This window comes from Nesoenas mayeri (assembly GCF_963082525.1).
Source record: "Nesoenas mayeri genome assembly, chromosome: 4".
Lineage (NCBI taxonomy): Eukaryota > Metazoa > Chordata > Aves > Columbiformes > Columbidae > Nesoenas > Nesoenas mayeri.
In genome coordinates this window covers 16,762,010-16,782,637 of record NC_137540.1, presented here as the reverse complement: position 1 = coordinate 16,782,637, position 20,628 = coordinate 16,762,010, and positions in this window count along the sequence as shown.

Sequence of the window (20,628 nt, the reverse complement as noted above, 5' to 3'; positions counted from 1 at the left end):
AATTTCATGAGGTGTCACTTTTTTTTTTTTTTTTTAAATAAGTAATTCGAAATCCAAACACACAAGAAGATTTGAAAAATTACAGGAGCCTGTAACAGAGCCTCCGGTCTTAATCAGCTGCTAAACCTCCTACGGATTGCACACAGGAGTGAGATGTTTCAGTTTATAAGTAATATAACATTTTACCTTCGTATAAAATATAACTTGGTAATAATTTCTGCAATTTAGTCATAGCAAAAGAACACATTTTAGTATAAACCCTCTCCTTGGAAGCACCACATGCTTCCCATTTCTGTCATATCAAACTCTAGGAACTTAGTTTTCTGAGTCAAGGCTATTTCTAGTCAGTGTTTTCCTTGCCATACCCTTCCCACACACACAATTATCTCACACTCACAGATGAGATCTCATTAACTTGCCTCATCCCCACGATGCCAGCCTCTCATTTCCACTTTAAAAATTTTCTCACATAAATATTAATGTTGACTTCTGTGTTAGTCTTGAATGGAACAGAAATTCCTCATAAGCATCTTCAAAAATATTTTTTAACCCATCTTCCCTTTTCTGGGATGTCTGCCATTAACTTTAGTGCTACTTTTGTTGACCAACAGGAGCTTATTCTCGTTCTTTTCCTTCTTTTAATGATTATCTTTTGTCTTATCACAGGACCATCAACTCTTCAAGAAGAAAATTGTCTTTTTGTTCTGTGCTTTTTCTAGCAGGTAGATAGCTATAAGATGCTAGGATCATGCATAAGAAATTATTTCTTAAAGTCTGCTGAGTGAGACACAAATCTGCAAGATACTGGAGAGATACTTGCATGGAGTTAAAAAATGAATCTAAATCATGCTTGGAATCATAACGTCACCATTTTTGTTCTTTTATTCTCTAACCGGAAAAAATGCAAGTTAGTTTCATGTTGTATTTAAGCTTTTTCAGATTGTATTCAAGCTTTTGTACAGCAAAAATATATTTTCCTTTGCAATAAAACACCACACTTTCAAGTTTTAGGGTTTTTTTCCTCTCTATATTTCAAAATCAACTTTTATCTAAGCATTTGCTATTTGCCACGTCATGCAGAGAAGTTATCAGATGCATGGAGTTTAATTAAATATCAGGCAGCAGCCAAAACCTTGCTCAGAATTTTGGTAACAAGCTATGAAGCAATTTACTTCAGGTAATTGGGAGATATTTGGCTCCAGACTTCTGTCTAAAAGCCACATGGCTGATGTGAAATGAGCTAATCGGTGAATCGAGTCCAATGGCTTGAGTCCCTGTCACACCAGTCCCTTTGTCTGCTGCCTCGGGATAAAGAATAGATGTGAGCAGGAACTAAGCATGTTATGAACTCTCTATCCAGCTGGGTAGAAAAGAAGAAATATAATTGCTGGAGGTCCTGATGGTAATAGCTCAGACCAAGGTCTCCTTCCAAATTTGGAAGGACTCATCTTCTGTGGAGGCTGGCTAACAGATTTAGGCTCATTTCAGAGGAGAGAGCCGTAGCCACTTTTCCCAGTGTGCTACTTCATTCCAAGGAGCAGGTATGGATAAAATATGTAGAATAATACATAGGTTATTGACAAATGATAATATAGACCAAGGTAGTGGCAATTCTGTTTTGCTGTACTGCAAGAAGTTGCAACAATCGAAGACACCGCGAAGATGAAACTCATTCAAATAATGCCCAATTAAACTCATTTTATTTGGATCTCTGCCATTGAACTTCAATAACAAATGGCCTTTAATAATACATTTAAAGATTCAGGCAGTTTATTCTAGGATTTGAGTCTCTTCTTACTAGATTGTTTTGACATCTCTCCTACAGTGACAAGCAAACCTCATCAACTGCTTAAAGTCAGACATATTAGAGAGTACAGTGTCTGAAACTTTCATAATACTACTGCACACTCAGCCAAGACCAGTTCAAGTGAAAACTCCTAACTTCTGCATCTAGTATGCTGCCAAATAGACATAAAAAATATTGACCTGTTGATCTTGTAAGCTTCTGTGATGCAATACAACTGCTTTCCCTCCAAACCCCAGCGTGACAGATTCTGGAATTACCCTTAAAACAACTTACTTACCTTAAAAATATTTAATAATCAATTTTAATACTAAATCACTGGAAGATGCACACACTGCTATATGCCACTCATTCCCTGTTAGCATGTTCTGCTGCATTACACAGGGTAACCGGGGCAGAGCAGTACCACGGCTGTAAATACATTCAGTAGTTCCTTTGTACAAATATTTCCTCATTTGAAAGGCAAATTTCTTGTTTTAACAGAGAATCTAAGTTGGCTGAATTAATTGCACAAAGAATTTACCCATTAACATACCCTAAATGAAAAATGTCAAGTAAATATCTATTCCAAACTTCATACTCTGACCCCTGTTCAGATTTGAAAACTTTAACAAAAATAGCATAGGTAATAGATTTATGGAAAACTAAGATGTTTGTAGATTATTATTTATGTAATCACCAAAATCACCAATAGGATATTACGTATTATGGAAACATCCTTAGTGTTTTGGTATTTTTAAACACACTAGTTGGTTTATTAAAAAAGTATATATATATATATAATAGAGACAAATCAGCATATTCATATGAACAAAAAGACTGATGTGGTGGGACAGTGCAGTCAAATTCCTCAAATTATTTCCAACAATGCATAATCATGTCAGCTCCCACATACTGTCCATCATCCTGAAATCTACAGCTTAACAAGCACTTCCATTCTCATGAGTTCCAAGTTATCATGAGCACGATGATTATAGCTACCTTAAAATGAACAAGTTCAAATTATAAATGAAAACTTAGTTCTCAAGTTCCCCATATATATGAATTTGTTAAATGACCAAAAGAAAAAAAACAAAACAAAACAAAAAAACGTTATTTTCAGCATATTTGGGGGAAGAAAAAAACTTTTATTTGCTGTAATTGTAAGTGTTCTGTGTTTTTCTTAACCTCTGCAATTGAACAGTGTTTGGATTATATGTACATTATTACTGTCTCTGGAAGATATACCTATTTTGTAGAGATGCTACATCAGCTGCTACAGAAAAATGTGCAAATGTACACAACTCAAAAAATAAGAAACAATAAGAATCCTACCTCACAGCTTTGCAGGTTCATGAAATAATTGTGTTACTCAAGGGTACAAAATTTGATTTAGTTAAAAACTGAACCCAATAAATGCACAAAAGAAAAGAACAAAGACCTAAGTACTTTTGATCTTCAAAAATCACAGCTCTTACGTGATTAATTAAAGATAAATGTGGTTAAAACAGATCTTTAGTGTAATGTTCCAAAGGAATCTAAAATGGTTTTCTTCTAATCATTATATGAAAATGTAATTTCAGCACAAGAATAGATTAATCACTTTTTTTTCAGTGGGCTTTTTCCTTGTTATTTACTTGGTTTTCACGTCAATGATATTTCATAAGTTATCTAGTTAGTTTCATTGGAATTTGTATTTCAACATTTTTTATTTGAAATATATTAATGAAATAGTGATATGTATACTCACACAAAGATGGAACAAAGCTCAGACGAGACAAAGAAATCATTTCAAGAAACAATGAGTTTACAGAACATAAAATAGAGGCATCAATGTTTAGGACAAGAAATGAAGAATTCACTATCTATTTTATATCACAAATAGACTCTAGAAGGACTAACTATAATTATTTGAATTGCAATGGAGACAGGACTCTAAGAGTAACACATCTACCATAAATATTCAGAAACACAGGTTTTTGTCTTCACTGAAATACAGAGAATCATAGAGATGGAATTGTAGCTTAGGAGTGTTATAATGTAAGAAGAGGGGCAGGGCGAGGAACAAAAACGAACTGAAGAAAGCATTGTCTCAGTTAAAAACAATAAATTAAATCCTAAGAAAGTAATACCATTCAAGGCCTTGCTGACTTGCATCACATTCCCAAAAGGACACTTTAGTTTTAATTTACATTGGCCTCAGCCAAACCAATAAAAACACAACTGAAATCTAGGTTAGATTTAACTAATGACAACAGCTTGCTTAAAATTAAAATTATGGTATCTCACTCTCTTTTGTCACTCTTTCATAAGCCCAAAGTTCAAGAAGAAAAAAGAAAAAAAAATACTTCAGAAGTGGAAAATTCTTAATTGTTTACATATCCATGTATTCCTAAAAATTGAAATCTTAGAGGCTAATAAAATATTATTTTAAACAACTGATGACAAAAATGCTCTTAGTCTCCAACTAATTTTCAGATGAGAATTAAACTGCATCTCAGTCATAGTGATAATTAAAAAAGAAAATGAAGGCATTAGGAACAAGAGAGAATAACTTTCTTCCTCCTTTTCACTTGCTGGGAAGAGAAAAGGTTGAAGAGCTGTTGACTCTATCAGCTTTATCCAAGAATCACAGTGAGATTACAACCAACACACTCCTGGGTTGCTCTGTCATATTCAATAGATGTTTTCTAAAGAAATAGGGAAAACCATTCCTATATTTTCTGCATCATTCTTTCACTTGAAAGCTGCTGACATACTTGCTTAAACTTACTGATCATTTGAGCATCTTATCTTATAAATTCTTTAGAAAAACTATGGGATAGCATAATTCAGAATAACATGTCAGAGACAGATCCTCCTTTTTTTTTCTGGGGAGTAACATTGTTGAAATTCTTCTAAAAAAGATTTAGGAATAATTTTGTGGTACAGGAAGATGAGGAAAAATTCAAAAGCACAACCAAACCACCCAAACCCAACACCCATCCCCAAATAAAACCTTATACAAGCTTGTTTGTGTCTGGATTCTGTCACTGGAATTGTCTTGTGATTCTCTTGAGCACCTTCTTGAGAATAAAAAGAGAGAAAATATCTGCAAAGCATCAAATGTACTTACAGGTCTGTCTCCTATTCCTTATTCATTTGGCAATATTTGAGACCAAGAACACAAGTCCATACTCTGGCTCCTAGATCTCAGTAATTCCTATACCCATTCCCTAAGTGGCAGCTACTCCACACTTGGCAAAAATAGCAAGTCAGCAAGTCCTGAGTTCAGGACTGGGGTAGATCTGGAGATCTTGGTAAACCCAGCAAAACTGACACAGGCAGGTGAAATGGAGGTCAATAGGGTGATCAGACTCAGACTTTCACTTTCCAGATACTGGCATCCAATGTTTCTCCAGGATGCTACAGAACAGATTTACACTATTATTCTGCTTTCCACCCCCTGATATGCTGATGCTTAGGGGCCTTCCTGTGGCAGGGATTTTCCTTTGACTCACAGGTGGGACACATTTGATCTACCACATCATTTAGCCTCAACATTACAATCTTTTTATCATTTATTTTCCACAGTAGCTTGTTCTTGCCCAGGTAAGGATGATGCAAGGTCAGTTCAAGCAACTAGGTGTGAATTTGTTAGGCTATAGGAAGATCCTAGAAGCAATACGATTCCACAACAATTAGGTCCTTTTTGTACATGATTATAAGCAATACTTTGGATGCCCTAACAAAGTAGCCTCAATAAAACACTGTTAGAAAAGCTCTCCTCCTCTCCTCTCCTCTCCTCTCCTCTCCTCTCCTCTCCTCTCCTCTCCTCTCCTCTCCTCTCCTCTCCTCTCCTCTCCTCTCCTCTCCTCCTCATGGCTCCACTCCACTCCTCCTGCAGGTCTTAGATTAGTATTATCACAGAATTTAATTAAAAGAGTAGGGAATTCCAAATACACCACTTTATACTTAGAGAAATGCACAAGTCATGTCTCATTTCTTCAGGAAAATTCTACTTTTGAGCTAACAGGTTTTGTTATTGCCAATCGTTACTTCATTTTGTATCACATCCCTGCAAGTTTCTTGGACAAATCAGAATCAAGGCCTACTCTGGAAAGTTCAATTTCTTTCCTTAATCAGAATCAGTTTTAAAAGTTTCCTGCTGAAATTCAGCAGTTCACAAACATGCATGGGATTTTATAAACTGCAGATATTATATCATGGCTAATTAAAAAAAAACAAGAGCTTTTAGACACATGAATTATTTTCACTCTGAAAGATGCTAATCTAGAGTTGACAAATACAACAAAATAATGCTTACTAGATTTTATTTCAATAAGTAACTCAGCATTCAACTACTAGTGAAATAACAAATGAAATAGATATGAGGACATTCTTACAAAATTAGTCTATTTCCAAAGCAAAGCAGATAATAATCAGTTTATCTTCTATAAAGGTAATTATTCTAAAAAGTGTTTTTGAAAACTGAAAATGTTATATTCATCTAAGAAATAAAAAACAAAAAACCCACAACCTTTTGGATTGTGATAAGTTTGGCTTTCTCATACATGCTGTTTCTCTCATATAAGATACGCAGAAGGCAGTCTGCTTGCATTTCAAACAATATTTAAATAACTAAAAGATGTTTCAAGTTTACTACACTACAGTAAGGCTTAGGATTATGCTGAAAGTTTCTAAATACTTTAGAAATACATTTTATTTAAGGTTCTGTCACCACTAATTAGGAAATACATTAATTAAATTGATAATTGAACAAAGTGGTTAACATCAGAAAAAAATGGAGGCAAAGAAAATACAGTTTCAATGGAATTTCAAATCAGAAGAACATAAAAGAGGAAGAAAAAACTCATGTTCCTCTGTAAACAAAAGAACAATTTAATGTAGGAATGAACTAGAAAAGTACTATAATGAACTGAACTGTTATGAACTATAATAAGCTTCCCAAATTACTGATTTTAACTGAAATAAACAGGTAAAATTCTTCCACAGTCTTCTCTTCCTTCAAACACTTCTGCATTTAGCTTTCAACTACTGTTTTCCCCCTCATGCAGTACATGTTCCAAGTTTGCTCAAGCACTGAGCATAGACATATACATTATTACAGTCTTGTTTCTCCTACTGTAGTCTCACATATACTGAAGACATTTTATACACAAGTACATCCTCTCTGTCTCTCATTATCACAGTATCACAGTATGTTTGGGATTGGAAGGGACCTCAAAAGATCATCTAGTCCAATTCCCCTTCCAAAGCAGGAATGCCTAAGTGAGATCGCACAGGAACATGTCCAGGTGGGTTTTAATTGTCTCCAGAGTAGGAGACTCCACAACCCCCCTGGGCAGCCTGTTCTAGTGCTCTGTCACCCTTACTGAGAAGAAGTTTTTTCTCAAATTTAAGTGGAACCTTTTGTGTTCCAGCTTGATCCCATTACCCCTTGTCCTATCATTGTTTGCCACCGAGAAGAGCCTGGCTCCATCCTCATGGCACTCACCCTTTATATATTTATAAACATTAATAAGGTCCCCCCTTAGTCTCCTCTTCTCCAAACTAAAGAGACCCAGCTCCCTCAGCCTTTCTTCATAAGGGAGGTGCTCCACTCCCTTAATCATCTTTGTTGCCCTCTGCTGGACCCTCTCCAGCAGTTCCCTGTCCTTCTTGAACTGAGGGGCCCAGAACTGGACACAATATTCCAGATGTGGTCTCACCAGGGCAGAGTAGAGGGGAAGGAGGACCTCTCTCGATCTAGTAACCACCCCCCTTGTAATACACCCCAGGATGCCACAGAACATCTTGTCTTTTTACTCACAGGCTTTAAGTCAGTCTCTCAAATTGTGTACTCTCTCATTTTTGTACAGCCTGAGCCAACATGTGCATGTGTACTACCTTCAGTAAAACAGTACAACTCAAAAATCCTTCAGAGAATTATATACAGTGCACTCTTCAAATGGAGGGTGTCAACAATGAGGCCAACTCCTGTCACGTCGTTTCAACTCAGGCACCAGGCACTAGAGTCAGCCAGACACAAGTGTACTCAGCTCCTACCTATGTACATCTGGGAAGTACCTAGTTGCAAAACAGTCCTATAATACATTAAAGTATTTGAAAGCTCTTTATTTTCCACCACTGCATGAGTGCCTTTCCTCTGAATCCAGTTTTAGTTAAAACCAAATTAGTCATTCTGAACTAATGCAAAAATAAATGGAAAATCAAAATCAAGTCATGAGGAAATCTTTCACAGGATAGGCACTAGTAACCAGATTTCAGCTTTAAGTAAATTTTTATAAGTTTAAAAAAAATCCATGTATTTTCAATACTTTGAAAGACATAAACTATTATTAAGTTCTAGCCTGTTTCAACCTTTCAAGAAAATGTTTAACCCAAACTCATATAAAATCTCTTGCAGAACTGCTGTTTCTAGACCTCTGCTTTTGAAATGTACAAAAGTCACGGCCCTTGTTTCAGTGTTCTCTGACTCTGCTGCCCTAGAAAGCCATATTAAATTTGTAACGCTGGAATAAGTATTTTTAAAATTACTAATGTTACATGAAACAAACTTTTTTCTCCTCTAACATTTTTTAATCTTTCATATCAGTATTCATTTGAGCCATACTGGCTAAAGAGATTGAACCCGTACCATCACATAAGACATCATTAAGCTTGGAACCACTGCCACTGAATCTGTTTCAGCAGGCTTACTTTTGATGCCAATCTCCATTATGCAAAACATCTCTTTTAACATTCAGCATTTGTTGCCCTGCTTTCTACAATACCACAACACTCATCCATCAGCTGAAATAATGAAAAAGAAATGCCATAAGAACTACAAAATAGTCAAACCACAGTCTTTTTAAAATATCTGCCCTTGACTACTGACTGTATCATAGACACTTAAGTTTACAGATTAGCTACTGTTAAAAATTGTCATAGCAGCTTCTCTGTGCCTAATGTTTCAAAGAGAGGCCTGCAGTATGAAGCAGCAAACACTGTCAAGCTGTACAGCTGGGTAGGCTTTTCACTAGTATTTCCATATACTGCAAGCCAGGGGCAGAAATGCATGTTGTTTCTAAATTTCAGTCTACCAACCTCCCAATAGGCAAGACTGGGAAAGAGGTTTTCTTCCTGCATCACAGTCTCCCAGGGAGAAAAAAAAAAGTAGCAGGTGTTAGAGTGCATCACACAAATGTAGTAGGTCATGTAAGTAAAAGAAACAATAGCAGATTTTTTTTTTGCACAAACAGTTGCAATATGGAATTTCTTTCTATAAAGCGGTGGATTCATAGCCTTGAATATACTGTACATTTACAAGAACTGAAAGACTGAGTGAAAAAATGCATGGAAGATAAACTTATTGAGGGACAGCGCTACTTCCTTCAAGTCCCTAAGACACCAGTTTTGAAGGTTCCCTTACTAGTGTTTCCTGCTGGCCCTTATCTTCACCTATAAATTGATATATTGGATATTCTAGTTCTGTGTATGATACATATACATGCTTCATGACATTTATGCAAAATGCAAATTATAGTTACATTTTACATTTTAAAAAAGTTTCAGGTAAAAGTGTTACTGAAATAGTAATAAATAGCTTTCTTAAGTATTGCCAATTAGAAGTACTAAACAAAATTAAACTTCACCTGTTCACCTGCACCACGGGGACTGCGTAATGAAAAGAGAACTTCCCCAGAGTCCAGTGTCTGCATTTCTTCCAGGATATCATGGCACTTGGAAAGAACAAAGGTGGGAATGGGAAATGAAATTGTAACCAAAAAAAACCAACCAACCAAACAAACAAACAAAAAACAAAGGTGAGAAGCACAACTCTCAATTTACCAAAACCAAACCAAACCCCACGACTTCTTTAACACAGATATATTCCAAGTGTTCATTTACCATAATACCCCTATTTACAGACTGTGGGACAGATTTTTAGTGTCGTATTAATGTCAATAATAGTCTTTAAATCAGGTTTTGTTCCATTTTACTGATAGAGTATCACTTACTGAGGTATTTTTAACACTTCCTCCTATTCTCCCTGTTTCTTCTTCAATTTGTCCATTAATTTGTAATCTATAATCATTGACATGATATATTGTAGCAAGGATACAGCTTTTGACCTTAAAATTATAGTCATTATTTCAGATAATGATTTATGGTTACAGTTTAGATAGACATAGTTTAATTTTGCAGTGCTTCCTAATTCTTCCTAATAAAAAAGAGCTACAAGATGAAAAAAACACACACGTAAAATGAAAAGTACTTAATTAGAAAAGACGAGAGTTTCAATGGTGATCATTCTGACTATAATCAATGTATACAGAAATAGTATAGATGGACTAACGAAACTCAATTATCTGCTAGGAGAAAAACTGCATTCTAGCCTATCATTTACCTTTATTATCTCTATTGATTCTTATAAAATCATCTTAATATCCAGACATCTTGCATATGCTTGATTAGTAAATTTATAGCAGAAGACATATGTGTTAAGAAGAGATAATGAAAGCAGATACAAAAAGATAAGTTGCATATCTGATTGCAAATTTTTTTTCTGAAAGACTGCCACAAGGATAACTTTTTAATATTGTCACTGCCTGAATGAAATTAACAGTTTTGATTTATTTAAATGTGTAATACTATTAAGAAAATTGTTTTTTAAGTATCCCAAATCCTCAGATTGAAGCAATTATCATTTTTATTGTGATGTGAAGAAAGTAACTCTGTAATTAGATCTGACACCAGAAAGCTGAATAGAGTATGATGTTTTAATTTATTTGAAATTTGGATAGATAAATATGGGTTGATATCAAGACCTTCCTTTTTGTTTATGGAACGCTTCAGTGCAAAGACTGATGCTGTTCATTTTTCATAAGGACTTATTGAACTAAATTTGGTCTTCTGGGAATTATACAATATGTGACAACTGAGGATCCAAGCCCTATGGACTATATAGTCTGAATCCTTACATACCATTTCCTTTGTGAAGAGAAGTTCCTCATTGTACATGTGGAAGACATAAAAGGGCACCATGTGCTGTCCTTACAAGAGCAGAATGTCTGGTTGTTAACCTCAGAGAAGCTGGGTTTTGGGGAATGGTGAGGAAAACATGTCTATTTCTGACACTGATCCGAGTCATGGAGAGCTAAGTAAATAGAGATTAAATAAGGAAACCTTTACTCCTGTCATGAAGTCTCCTAACTTTAGCAAGGGGGCAAATAAACATAGACATTAAAGCAAGCAGCAAAGAAATGGAGTTCTGATAGAATGTAGACATCTTTTAGTACTTCCACCAGACCTTTCTGCAAGAAGCATTACTACATCATATTTAAAAAAAATAAAAGTTTTACCCTACCCCATTTATTACTACTCAGCAAACAAACAAACAAACAAACAAGTGGCTAAGGACAAAACAAGTTTACTATAGAACTAACTCTTTCTCCTAATATTGTGACAATGAAGGGTGCTCAAGGAACTCCACAGTTAACTTCTTGTGTTGGAGAGAATTTTTTTTCAAATGAGGGAACACTAATAGAGGAAATGATCCAGAAAGCTTCAGTGAGAGCAAAACTGGGTATTATTCTTCATCATCTGGAACATGCATTTCCCCTTCTCTGTCTCATTTTTTTTTTCTTCTGTTTGCAATATGAGATTTATGTCTTAAGATGAGTTTATGTAGAAAAAGGGATATTCACAGCACAAATAATCAGAAAGCTTACCTAAAATAATAAAACTTAACAGAGTTTTAAAAGAAAGGGAATTTGGTATTTTTCAATTAATTTAATTATTTCATCCAGATGAGATCAGATTTTTCTCTTTCAACCTTTTTAAACTTTGAGGAAAAAAAAAAAATGAATAAAGGTAGCTTGAAAAGTAACTTGCCTTCTGCATATGCTGACAATCATGTAAACCAGCTCTATACTTCATCTCTGAAGAAAAAGCTACAATAAAGTGCTGTGTGACTGTGTTCCACACTCTTCCATAACAAGTGGTAGGAGTGAGTGTGGTTGATATGAATGTGTTCATATCATTTTGTACTTTTTGAACAAGTCTGTATAGCAGATATCTACAGTAAGAGAAAAAAAAAAAACAAACCTGCTGACAGAGGGTTGTTTTTTTGTCTTTGTGTTTTGTTGTTGTTTTGTGGGGGCTTTTGTTGGGGTGGGGGGGGAGGGTGTTTGTTTGTGTTTAAAAGTGGAAAATGAGCAATTAAGGTAACAAACAGTGTTTTGGAAATAGCAGTGAGGCCAGTGCAAAAACCCACCTACTATCAATGTCACACCAGCTGGTGACTCTTATCTCCTGTTCTCCATTGCGACTGAGCTTTCAGGAATACTGGTAAAAAAGTTTGCTGCTGCACATCAGCAAATCATCGTTGATTTCAAAGTGACACTAGTTAAGAGATTTCCACTCCGTTTCTCTCCGAGATGTCATTTTTACTCTCTATATAAAGTAGCAGATACATGTGCACCCATGCACATTCCCAAATCAGCCAGAGGGTATTGTTAATGTAGCATGAGTGAAAGACTACCAAAAGGCTGCTAGAGCTGACAAACTACATCTAACATATGAACTAATCTTCACTGTTTTCAATTACTCCAAGACAGGAAAAAAGCAAGTTAGAGTTGCTCCCACATTCAGGAGTGCCATCAGCAAGGGCCTGCCAGCTCGGCACATGCATCGCACAAGCTAAATAGTTTTCCCTCAGAAATCTTTCCCTAATTATACCTATACCTAAAATAAAACAAAATATCACACAGATAAAAAAATCTGCAGAGTTATTTGATGCAAACTATTAAGTTCTCACTGAACTCAAGTGCCAACTAATTATCCACCATCAAATATTTATCTGACAGACATTATAGATCTGAGGTGTCAAACTCATTTTCAGCGGGGGCCATATCAGCCTCGCGGTTGCCTTCAAAGGGCCAAATGCTGATGTGGCCCCCGCTGAAAATGCATTTGACACCCTTGTATAGAGGGAGTGGGATCTAGATAAAAAGAACTGCTTTGATGTCTAAGATCCAAAAATAATCTGCTTAGATGGCTGAGAGTGAAATACTTCAAATATAATATTAAAAAGAAAGAAGAAATCAAAGCCCTAAAACAGCATTTTTTACGGCATGCCCAGAATCGTTGCTCAGGACAGGGGTAGAAATGCTGGCAAAGAGGAGACAATTTACTTCAATATAGTGACTTGGATCGCAGCAAAAAGTACCAAGTGAAGATGTTCAGAGCAGCAATGGAAAATGTGAGTGCACTTTCCTCCATTTCTGCCCTCAGATGTCAGACAACCTCTGCAGAGCCAGGAGGCTTTTGCACTTCAAGCCTTCCTGAGACGAGAAAGCTTGGAGATGAGGGCTTCTGGATTGAAGTCTGTGACCTTAATATGATCAGACTATCTGTGGATATTCCCGTTTGAGGAAAAAGATCACTCTTTTCAGTTTTCACTGGGCATTAAGCTGATACTTTTATCAAGGAGAGGTAATTTTGTGGGTCAAATCAAATGATAAAGACCATGGAGTGGGTTTCTGCAGTTTATAGGCATATCAGTGGAGTCCAGCAGGATCACAAGCTAGTCTTGTGCTCTTCACCACATTCAGAGATCATGCAGAAAGCAGATCAGTAAAGCCACAAAGCAGGTTAACAATAGTTAGGCATAATATTAAAACAAGCTAAAATAGCTTACAAGAGTTACAGAAGTTATAGAAGACTGCCATGATGTCTTTTTTCAAACATGAAGGTGTCCCTGTTTCATGGGAGAATATTCCTCTGTGCTTATTGTTCAAATACTTTTTCCCCTAAGTCTTCCTTACTAGTATCTGTTAGATGCAATGTAGTGGGCATTTGGTTTGACTTTATGTGCACTGCTATGTTCAGCTGCAAATCTACCAGACTTTGTCCCTTCAAGAGAGCTTCAAGACAAAACATTTCTGGACTCTGTCTGGAGTCCTTTCCTCTTTAAAATAGTATCTGGATTTGTATAGGAAAATATTTCTTTGCTGATTACAAACACCCTTCCTGTTCAAGAGCTTTTCACACAAGCAGCTCTACCACACAGCAAAGAAAACTTTTTCCAACCCCCTCCTGTCTGGGAAGCAAACTATCTTTAGTAAGTTTGACACTGATACATAGAAGTGTGACCTTATTTGACAAAGATATTAAGTTTGATTCAGTGAAGGCTTAATTATAATAGGAGGATACCTTGGATCAGTAAGATCATACTACCCCGACTTCTTTTTTTTTAAGATGTCAAGACTGCACTAAAAAGAGTAATAAATTCCTTTCTGTATATGCTTACTTATACAATCTCACATACAAAATCAGCAAATGTATTAAACATGGCACTAAATGTATTTAATCTGGGTCCTCTATTAACTAAAACTATTCTGTTGATTATGATAAAACCCTAAAATGCATACATTCAGTGACATAATGCAAACCAGTGATAATTTTTATTATTGACTTAAGCAGCGTTTATTTACACATACTACATATCCAGAAATTGTTAATTTGCTTGTATAAGTATTCAAAGCAAAACTATAAACATTTATCATTTTGTCAAATGAAACACCTATGTAAAAGCAGATTTTGAGTACGTAATTCCCACCTCCACCCCCACCCCCCCTTTCTCCCCAGAAAAAGTGTGAGCATAGCTCGTAGAGTCCCTGTGTTTTGAGAGATCTTCAAGGCTTTTAGAGCAGTATTTTGAGTTATTTTACCTAAGAGCACAAAGCATGAAATCAAGAACTAGTTTATAGCAATTGAGGGTACATAAGAGCTTTCTAATTCATGATCTCTCCAGTGATTCACTGCTCTCAACCCATTCAAATCAGTGATCATCATGAGTTGCAAGCCATTGTGATGCTTTTCAATAATCTAACATGTCTCATCCTGGAAAGGTTTTATTTTTTATTTAAGGTACCCTTTTAAGTCTAATTTTATTACTTAGATCAATTGAAGCAAATTGTCAAAATTTTCCCCACTCCAGAACTTCAGTGGGTTTTGCTTCTCTGCACAGCAGTGCTTCCATCTTTCTGGAGATGCTGTAGAAGACCTTTACTTGGTAGAGATTGCCATAATTCTATTGATTTCAGCAGAGTTTTGTATCAGTGGAGTACCTGTCCCAATCTGCATCATCTATTTATGACCACCACTGAAGTCACACGCTGAAAAAGAGATTTGTTCCTCTCATCCATGATGTAGCGACAGTATGAAACCACACCCACTCCGCAGTTCTCCAAAGTGCTAAGTGTCCTGACCTATCTGCCGTGTTGCACTTTAACTTAAGTCCATATTTTTAAAGTTCTTTTTTCACTTTTTTTAATAAGAAATGTAAATTCTCCTTTACAGCTCCTCATAATACAGAATCAACTGCACTTAACAGCCTGTTTTAACCCTTGTGCTGTATCATTAATCTCCAACTGGATGCAAGAAGTGTCCTTATTACATGCATAATGTAGTTTTATATTATATGTATCTCCCACTCAAGGTTTAAGGATAGTTGAGAGCAGTGTAAAAGAGGGGGAGAAAGAGCAGCCTTAGAAACCTGTCATTCATATTTATAAAGGCATTTATAACAAACAAGCTCAGAGTGTGCTAGGGACTAGAGACTAAGTTGTAAAGAACCTTTTCCTTTCTCTTTAATGTATCCTCCCTTTCTTTCCCTACCTTCCTGAAGTCTGAATAGTGAAATGAGAACAAATTAAGCAGTCTCGATTAAGCAAAGAGCATTTCAAGTTAATTCCTTTTGTAAAAGTATGGCCTCTATGAAACAAAGTAAAACATCATTTAAATGCTCCCAATTTTGTCTACATTCAACTCAAAAGAAAAATTACTAAGTAGATAAACTCACTTATGGTGACCGCTATGGTGTCTGAAAAGGAGAATTGTATAAAGTATCACGTTGCTGCAAATGATTTTAACAGAGTCTTTTGGGTACCTGAGCCACTTTCATATTTTGTTTTCTACAGAGAGATTTACAATAAATACAGACAAACCTGTGTTCCACCCTTCACTGCATTTTGGGGGTTATGACTTTGGTAGTCCAAAATAAAACTTAGAAGAACCATCCACACTGGTGAAAAAAGTGTGGCATTCAGCTGCTAAGCTGAAAGGGTAAGAAAAAGCAGATGAAACAAGGTAGCAAGTTCTGAGTGTGTTTTAAGAGATGAAGCAATACAGGTAAAGGCATCGGTCTGGAACATTAGTTGATATTGACATTGACTACAGTGAATGATGTTTAAACATATATTCATCAGAAATAGCTTCAATATAAGAAAGCACAACAAATCCTTTCAATTCATTTTACCATCTATTAAACCAATTAGTCTTATTCTTCCGCTATAAAAACTGTATTGAGAGACTTTATATTCTAAAGATTAAATTCTCAAGTGGAAGAGCGAATTAATACTCCAAAGACGCTCCCGGGCATGTTTTATGAGGCCATTAAACTATGACTTGGGCAAATGAAAGCAGTTGGCAGTACCTACAGACTATATATTAATAGATCCGTAACCCACGCTCTGGCCTATCAAGCTGCTCTGTGAATTACAGACAAAACCAGTTACCACCAGATGAGATCCTGCAAAGTTCTGTATCAATCTTTTACAGGCACACATGCTAATTTTGAGAGTGTACATGAAATTAGAAGAAGAAATTGCAAGGAAAATAGCGAGTGTTTTTTGGTTTGTTTTGTAACTACAGAATTAATTAAAAATAAAGCCCCTACATGTCAAATTACAGATGTCACTTTTACCTACAGCAATGCAACACAATGTCTGCTTGCATTAATTCCTGGCAATGTGACAGACTAGAAACAGAGACAGAAAGAATAAGAAGAGTTGTTGCTTTTAATTTAACATTTAAAAAAGAAAAAGAATTAAAAAAAAATCACACAAGATGACCTGAAGGCATTTTGTTTATATCTTTCAAGTTTTATCCCTGTCTTTATGGCAGCTTTCTCCACATTGCACCCCTGCAGAAGTGAGTGTGTCTGTTCATTCTGAGGAATTGTGATGAGCTGGCAAGATGAGGTTTCTCTTCACTGTCCCTAACCAAAATATGTTCTTGTCTGAGTTGCTAAGCCCCAGGCAAAGAAACATTCTTGGGACAGTTGCTCTTGGCACCACTATCATTCAGCCTAAATCCAAATCTGACACAAGGAAACCATAAGAGAGCCTAACTATTGACATGCTGCTCCTGATTATATCCAATATCACTCCCCTACCTCATATAACCCACATTAATGGTGGGTTTCCCTTTGCAACACAGCATGCTGTAGAAATGATTGTTAGACAGTTAAAAATAAATAAAATAAAATAAAATAAAATAAAATAAAATAAAATAAAATAAAATAAAATAAAATAAAATAAAATACCACAACACTACTAGGCAGCTCCATTCTGTTTAGGAATATAATATGTGGATTCTTTTCATCTGCATTTTCTGGCTACCATTTTGCAGGTTTTTAGCCAGTTTATTCTCAGACAATTGTGTGAAAGGAATTTGAAACCAGATCTGTATTTCTAGTACTTTTATGAGCTATGTGCTAATATGCTTTGTACCAGATGGCATTCTTTCAGATACTTCTCTTTTTCCCCCACTCAATATTATACACTTTAATAACTGAACACAAGATCATAAAACTGTGCTTCACTGTGGTCCAGTCTTGTCACTGTAATACAATTGGATAGTGTGCAATCATCTCCAGCTGCAGATGGAAGTGTATTTTTTGTTGTTGTCAAGGTTGTTTGAGTGTCTGGTAGCACCAAAGAGTCCAAAGGAATAAAAAGGCTACAGAATGATTTAATCTGAGAACAGATGCCTGCCTATAATGCAAATTGCTTATAACAAGTTCTCCAGACAGCACTTAGAGTGGGAATGTAATGTGGGATGATCAATACTGTCATAGGTCAAAGGCCGGGATCTGGAGATGTACTTGTCAATTGATAAGATGCCACTTACTGCAACAATAAAAGGTTTCACAACACCTTAGTGCTTAGAGGTGGTCCTGCAAATTTAGGGAATTTTCCTCTTAATCTACCTTAGAAAAGTAAAGTAAGATAACTGAAGAAAGTTCCTGAAGTTTCAGATGCTGTTATTATTGATTTGAGAAAATATCATATGACTTACATTGTTATTTATTACCTCTATACCCCGAAAAACTCACTGCTCTTTCCCAGTGTTACTTCCACTCAAAACATTGCAATTTGCTCCCAATAACAAAGGCAGAAAATGCACAGCTGTCTGATCTAACTGAAATAACTACTGTGGGGATGAATAATCAGGAAAAGGAGAGGCAAGGATTCCCAAATACTGGAAATAAATACGCTTTCAGCCAGCTGCTGTTGCATTTGAGTAAATCATCATTGAGGTTTTGTTCTGAAACACTTCACCTATCTGTCATTATTATGTGTATCTTTTTCAAGCATTACACAGTTTTAAAGGGACACATTATGTGCTGTGTTTGTTTCACTTGTATGCAGGACTGCTTGTTACCTTTGAGACCACTGTGTCTGGTGAAGCTTTTCAACCATAAAATAATTTTTAAAAATTCAATCAAATCCAATTCTCAGAAAAGTGGTTGTAGTATTTCAAATACCCTTCATTATTTCAGTGATGATGGGACTAAGAAGGACAAAGGGGTAAGAGAGGTGAAACAAAGTCAGCCTAGCAGACAATAACACTTAGCAGGGTTCATCCCAGAAATAACCATGTTACCAAGCACAGCAACATCTGGAAAACTTCACAGTAGCAAAAGCAAAGTAAAGCGCATTAAACACATTGGAAACCTATTTACAAGTGTTGCACATAAAAAGATACCAGAGAGAAACCAGAGGGGCAGCAAAAGCAGCAATGTCTCAAAAGCTGGTTTGAAGTCCTGAGCCCTGTTTCACAGAGGAGGAGGGAAACAGAGGAAGCAATTTTTAGATAAGTTTGCAATGTGCTATTTTGTGCAGGATCACAGCATGGAAGATGTATTTGCAGAATTTCCTAGCTGCAGCTGATAATGGTCAGTGTCTCAGTCAGAATCATGTTTATAGGAAGCAGGGGAAGATCCCTGGTTGGGAAACACCTAGTTGTTTACTCGGACACGTAAAATCAATTAAGTATATAAACTTATATTTCAGAGTCATGTCGTCTTTCCTTCACTTACATTCATTAACGTAATCTGGAAATTATTTCACCTGTCTACCTCAATACAAAGAGTTTAAGTCCGAAACTATTCAACTTCATTTCCATTAGAAAATTATTGTTTCTTTGAGTCAGTTGTGCAAGGTATATTTTTGAGCAAAAATTGAGAAGTAAAAGAACATTGAATTATTTATTAGCAAGCTTGCAAAATGTAAGGCAGCGTGGCAGTCCAAACTAGACTGTGTGTAAAGACAAGTTAAACAAGAGCAAGGATTCCACCCATGCAGTTCCAGGTCTCTTGACTTTAACTTTGCTCCTTATTAGAATTCAGAATGAAAATGAAAACTAAAGTACCAAAACATGCTAAATAGCTGTGCAAAATACATTACAGATAACTCTGATGTAGCAAATAAAACATAATATCCTCAATTGCTACGTATTACTCATTCCATTAATATATAAAATATAAAATAATAACAATGAATAAAACAGCTAAAAAAAAATCTCACTTTTCAGAATGATACTTCTTTTATAAAAATCACCATTAACAACAAGCTTGGGAATGAAGAGGTGTATGATACAAGGGTGGCCCTCAAAGAGAGGGGAAGTCCAGCCCATTATGGCTCTGAGCTGATGTTTTTACAACTGCATCACATTTCACATAGCAGCCAGGTACATGAAATCACAGAACTGTTCAGTTTGAGATAGACCCCTAGGGTGTTTTGCCCAAGTCCCTGCTCAGGTCAGGCCCGGCTAGAGAAGGCTGCTGAGGGCCATGCCCAGTCACATGTTGTCTTGGAGGCCTCCAAGGATGGAGAGCCTGCAGTTTTGCTGGGCAGCCTGTGTGCAGGGGAAAAATGGGAAGAGGAGGGAAAGGAAAATAGAATGAAACAAAGTCTAAATGATTTCTAAAGGCTAAGGAGTGGATTATTTTATGCATCTGCAGTGTGGTGATTTCTGTTAGCTCAGGTTTCACTTCTGAGAAAGGAGGAACCAACTCTATGCAGACTGATGTACAGAGTTTTGATTGCTTCCATATACCCTTTTCTATAAAGCTTGCAATATTTTACATTTACCCTAACCTGCTTGTGTTAGTTTTGTGGCTGACAAACAACATGGCACTTTGTTTCCTTAGTGATTTTTGAAATCAAGACACAAGAACAGCCTTAAACTGCTCAGCACTTTGTTCTGGGGCTGATAAGGTGATCCTTCACCATGGCTCATGAGCCATTCAGGGAACTCTTAACTCATGAAAGCAACAGGTCTGAAAGAAAGCATCTCCCAGAGCCCAAAAACACAAAAGTAGGTTCTCTAGCAATGAAGTAGTCCAGGAGAAACTTTGCACCATAATGCCTTACTGATCTCTTCTTTATATGAAATCAGCAAGATATTGTAAAGACAAGGTGAGAAATACAAAAAGGATGAGGATTTGTAAGCTATGACAAGGCAAGTAACTATAGATATGATAACAAAACTGAGAAAAAAAAGTCAGAAATGGGAATGCTGTTGGGTATGCTCAAGCAGAACAGGAGAGTCTACAGGTCATGGAAGCAGGGGCTGGCTACTTGGGAGGAATATAAGGCTGCTGTTAGAGGATGTAGGAAGGCAGCTAGGATAGCCAAGGCCTCCTTAGAATTAAACCTGGTGAAAGGGGTCAAGGACAGCAAAAAGAGCTTTTTCAACTACATAGCAGATAATACTAACACCAGAGG